Source organism: Silene latifolia, chromosome 9, assembly GCF_048544455.1.
Source record: "Silene latifolia isolate original U9 population chromosome 9, ASM4854445v1, whole genome shotgun sequence".
Lineage (NCBI taxonomy): Eukaryota > Viridiplantae > Streptophyta > Magnoliopsida > Caryophyllales > Caryophyllaceae > Silene > Silene latifolia.
The window spans coordinates 74,263,051-74,268,689 of record NC_133534.1 but is presented as its reverse complement, the minus strand read 5'-3'; the positions used below and the strand labels follow the sequence as shown (position 1 = coordinate 74,268,689).

General features: G+C 44.0%; 1 non-coding gene across 1 annotated transcript; it reads right to left on the bottom strand.

The window, feature by feature from the left end:
* Nucleotides 1-3,058: 3,058 nt before the first annotated feature.
* Nucleotides 3,059-3,164, bottom strand: LOC141603976 (small nucleolar RNA R71). Its single transcript, XR_012525807.1, has one exon. It is a non-coding gene; the product is annotated as a small nucleolar RNA R71 (small nucleolar RNA).
* Between the last annotated feature and the right edge of the window lie 2,475 nt (nt 3,165-5,639).

Sequence of the window (5,639 nt, the reverse complement as noted above, 5' to 3'; positions counted from 1 at the left end):
TACCAATACTAATCACATTAGTCAATTAGTACCTATCTTAAAAATTAACTGCTTAATTATTAATTTCCATCTCAAAATTTATTATTCAATTATCGCATAATTAAATAATAATTACCACGCCTCGACTTCACGACTCAAAATCTCTCTAAAATAATCGACTAACCTTTTAGTCTATAAATCAAGGGACTAAATCAATTGTATCTTATACAATTAATTAGTTGTCAATTGGGGTTCGTTCCTTTAGGTGTGACCGAAAGGGGTCAGTTGATCACCGCCGTCTCACGACAATAACGTCAAACTCTAGTCAGCCAAGCGTTATCGATTTACGTTAATCAACTGACGAGGATCAAATAATTAAATATCTAATGATATTCCTTTAATAAGATTTATTATGTAAACGCACTATTGTGGAGGACACTAACTCCAACATTAACGTCGTGACGCACATACTTTAAGGTCCTAACAACTCGCGTAGGCACACATTCAGAACTACGATCTGGTTTGATTTCACATCACGTGAATACGTAGGCTGTCCTTCCAGGACACAACCATACCCCTCAAAATCACTTTAAGGTCCTAACAACTCGCTTAGGCACACACATTCCGTACTACGATCCGATTTGATTTCGCAAACACGCGAATACGTAGGCAGTCCTATTACAAGGGCACAACCACACCGCCACACACATTCAATTTTCAAACCTTCAATTTGCAACCCATTGCACACACACTCAGAACTACAATCTGGTTTGATTTCGCATACACGCGAATACGTAGGCAGTCCTATTACAAGGGCACAACCGCATACTCTTTTCACAACCTTTCCAATTTTCAATCCTCAATAACCAATTTAGAACTACGATCTGGTTTGATTTCGCAAGCACGCGAATATGTAGGTAGTCCCCGAACAAGGACACAACCGTATACCCCTTCCAATCTCAACCATCAACATCAATCCTCAAAAGCAGCCCACCATGCTGCAAAAATTAATCTCATACCTCTTTACTAGGGGGCTTCTTCCTTAAGACGTCGCCCATTCCTTGTTTTGTCAAAATCTCACCTTCTCACTCTGGGGGCTTCTCTTTCAAGACGTCATCCATCCTTTACCCTTAAACATCTTTCGAGTCTCAACTACAGTCCTAAAACAAATGCCCATAGCCTAGTGCTCGGTTAGGACGATGACAAGGTCTTGGTTCCACTCTCCGAATCATCATACCTTAAGAAGGGATCTCACATAAGCAAACAGAGGCAAAGATGTCTAGAGAAGTTAATCAATTCATGTTCCCCAGCCGAGCGAACCTTCTACTCCAGGGATTTGATACGCATTCGCACCCTTTCTTGGCTAGGAGTTACACTTATATGAGCAAAGTCTGTCAGAGTCACCCCCGTGTCGTGTCGATACTGAGTTGGCATCACGTTCACGATATCTTATATGTCAGTCTGTCGGTACGCGTCCATGCGAGTCAATATCGCAACGGTCACGTGTCTCCAATCTATTAAATCACAGATCTACGAGTAACAAGACTCGCCTTTAAGCTTCACAACATTCAGAACTTCTATCTCCCTTCGCGTGAGATATTACATACTAGTTGCTTATATGCTAACTGCTCACATGCTTATGTGCCTACGTGCTTATATGCTTGCGTGCTAGTTGCTTATATGCTAACTGCTCACATGCTTATGTACTTACGTGCTTATATGATTGCATTCAACGTGTTTGTCTCTGAGACTCTGGATTTGTGTGGTCACTAACCATGCAGGTAATCTTGAGAAGACAAACTCACTCATACTGAGTACTGAGTTCTTCCCAACAAACGGCGACTCCTCAAGTCCAAGTTTTAACTGCGTCGATTACATAGCATACGCTACCTCCCAACGAGCAGCATCTCATATCCCCGGCGAGTCATGAGAAGTTTCTAACTCCCCAGAGAGTGCCGATTTTCAAATGGAAGTCACACAGGTCTTTCATGATCCCGACGCAGCGCTCTCCCTAAATGGTTTTCCATAGAGCCTTTCTTATATGACTTATCCCCACGGAGTTCATTCAGGACCTCCAGCAAGTTGGAGTTTATTGCTCTCTATCCAAACATATCAACGTCAATCTGGTTGGAAGTCATTACCAGACAATATCTCTAAATAAGCCCGATATTTCAGGCTATTTCCCACAGTCGATCATTCGACCATTAACATAGATGGCGAGCCTTTGCACGCACACAAGACGCAGTTCAAGGACATATCCCGAAGATGCCTCAGGTATGACTCATTCCTATAGCTGGCGAGCCTCAAAACGCACCTTCAACATGGCTGGCGAGCCTTTGGGAGCAAACAATTCAAGGACATATCCCGAAGATGCCTTAGGTATGACTCCTTCCTATGGCTAGCGAGCCTCAAAACGCACCACCTTCAACACCGGTTGGCGAGCCTTTGCGCGCAAAATATTTCAAGGACGTATCCCGAAGATGCCCTCGGTATGACACCTTCTTATGGCCGGCGAGCCTTTATACGTAGTCTAATGGACTTTAAACGACCCGAACCGGATGTCGATAGACTCTAAACTGTTCCCGACGGCAGGTCCTTGACTCGAATCCCTTAGTCGCCTTGACGTCGTCCTTCCCGACGGCAGGTCCTTGGCTCAAACCCTTTTGAGTCACCTCGACGTTGCAATGGTCTTCAGGTTGTAATCTTCGATTGACCTGGAGGCCATACTTTGACTTTCGCCCTTTCCAAGCCAAAGTGAGGGCTCTGTAGATACCCATTATCTGCACCTTCCAAAAACCACCCGATGATGATCGGACTGTAACGTGTTCTTGATATGCGTGCATGGATTAGCTATACATGAGACGGTTTAATGCACTACTCGAATATGAAAAATGATTTCAAAAATGGTTTTCTAACTTCATTTGCATTAAAATAACACTATATAGAGTTAAATCCTTCTTCAGACCCAAAACCGACTTAGAAACCCGCAACTCGAGTCAACCTGACTCAGGGGTTACAAACTGGGAGACCCTTGCTCTTGCTTTTTATAAGAGATATTTCCCTCCACAGCGCACCAATCAGCTGAGGGCAAAGATCACAAGTTTCAAGCAGGCACCTGATGAGACTCTCTATGAAGCATGGTCCCGTTTTAAGAAGTTCGTGAGGTCTCTTCCTCACTATGGTTTTGATCCGTGGTTTCTGTCCAACCAGTTCTACAATGGGCTTTATGATGATCATAGAGCCATACTTGATGCATCATCTAATGGAAGATTCCAAGAGAACACTGACGATGATAAGGGATGGGCTCTTATTGAAGAGATGGCGAACCACTGTGCTGAGTATGGAAACCCGAGGGATGGTATTAGAACAATTCATGCAGTCGATAAGCAAGTTGTGGCTCAACTGGAAGCCATGAATGCTAGATTTGATAAGTTGGAGGTGCATTCTGCTGGGGAGCCTCAGACAGTTCATTTGCTTACTAGAGGAGAGACTGTCACATGTGAGAGGTGTGGGAGCAATGACGGTCACACTTCTGTTGGCTGTCTTACAGAGAAGGAACAGGTCCTTGCCTTTCAACAATACAGGCAAGGAGGGGGTTCCTATTATAACAACCAAGGGGCAGTCCATCCCAATTTGAGGTGGACAAGTCAAAATGTGCTCAATCCTACCCCTCCTCCGCAGCACCAGCAGTCGTATGTCCCTCCACATAAGACTCAACAAGGCTTTCAGAAGCCTCCTTCCTTTCATACACCTAATCAAGGTGTATCCTCTTCTGGTGGAGTAAGTGAGCTAGGTGAGTTGAAGACAATGTTGCAGTCTTTGACAAAGCAGTGGCAGCTGAGTGATCAACAAAAAGATGCATCTATCAAATCACTTGAAACTCAAGTTACCCAGTTAGCCGCGAACCAGTCCACAAGGAAACCGGGTCATTTACCGTCACAAGCTGATAAAAATCCACATGAGATGGTAAATTTAATTAATTTGAGGAGCGGTCGTTCATATGAGGGACCGGACGCGTTGAAATCAGACCCGAGGAAGGTAATTATAGCTGATGAACAGTGTTCTGTCGAAGAAAAAGAGCTGACGACAAAGAAAGTACTCGATCGACTGATATCAGGGGGTCGATCGAGTAGAAATGTTGAAGAAAGGACTCGATCGAGTGATATTTCTACTCGATCGAGTGAACAGGAAAAAGAATCTACTCGATCGAATGCAATTTTTGGTCGATCGAGTGAATCTGCTGAGGAATCTACTCGATCGAATGGTATTTCTGGTCGATCGAGTAATGCTGATAAAGAACAGCTCGATCGAGAGCCTGCTAGTGCTCGATCGAGTGAAAAATCGCCTGAAAGACCTCGTTCGAGAGGAAAGAAGCGTTCAAAGGATGTAGAGCTTGATCCGGCTGACATGTTGGAAGAGAGGAACAAGGGACTCGAGATACCCATCACGGTGCCCTTCCCGAGGCGTTTGCAAAGCACTAAAGCTAATCAACAATTCGACAAATTTGCCGAACTCCTGAAAAGCTTGCAAGTCACTGTGCCATTCGTTGAACTGCTGACACAGGTACCCACTTACCTTAAATTTATGAAAGAAATTTTAACACGTAAGAGGAACATTAATGATCACGAGACGGTAGCTTTGACCGAGGTAGGGACGGCCCTAGTTCAGAATACGTTACCTCCCAAACAGTCAGCCCGGGTAGTTTTTCGATTCCGTGTCATATTGGTACCCATTTGATTGATAACGTTATGCGATCTTGGCGCTAGCGTGAGTGTCTTACCGCTGTCTCTGGCTAAGAGACTAGGTTTGACAAAGTTTAATTGAACAAACATGACTGTTCAGATGGCCGACCATAGAATATCACGGCCACTAGGTGTCATAGAGGACATACCTGTTAAGATCGGGAGGTTCTTTATTCTCGTTGACTTTGTTGTACTTGACATCCCCGAAGATGCCCATACCCCTATTATTTTAGGGAGACCATTTCTATTTACTGCCCGTGCAGTAATAGACGTCAGGGGCAAGACATTGACTTTTCAGGTTGGGGACGAGGGATTGATATTCCATCAGTATAAGTTCCGAAGGGCTCCCATGCAAGCTCAGCCTTGCAATGCCCTCTCTTCTGTTGACCCTCCAATTGACACTCCAAATGAAAATTTGGAATATTGTGCTGCTATTGTTACCCCTCCGCCTTAGGTTGAGAGCAAAAAGGAGGAAAGTTCGTCTGTTTTCCTTGCTGCAGGTACAGATGAAAATAAAGCAAGAGCTGTCAAAGGGTGTTGTGCAATTAATGTCAGACAAAGTGGGAGCAATGACGTTAAAGCCGGTGAGAAAGGAGTAAGGATGAGAAAAGTTCGCGCGTATGTGGACGTCAAATATTCTCCTCCCAATGATTCAAGTTCAAGCTCGTGGAAATTGAAGAGGACGATTAATGTTGCTGAGATGACGTCCTCCAGTCAGAAGCCCTCCGACGGGCTACTGAATTGCTTCGAGAAGTGAGCGGGGAAATGCCCCGTGTAACAAATTGTAAAAACAATTTTTAAATTCTCCGTCGAATTTCATTCATTGCTTTTAATTAGGACAATTAGAATTTAGACAATTTTTAGCGTAGATTAGAGACTCTAGACTGTTACTTTACGTATTTGGTATTTTGGGATATT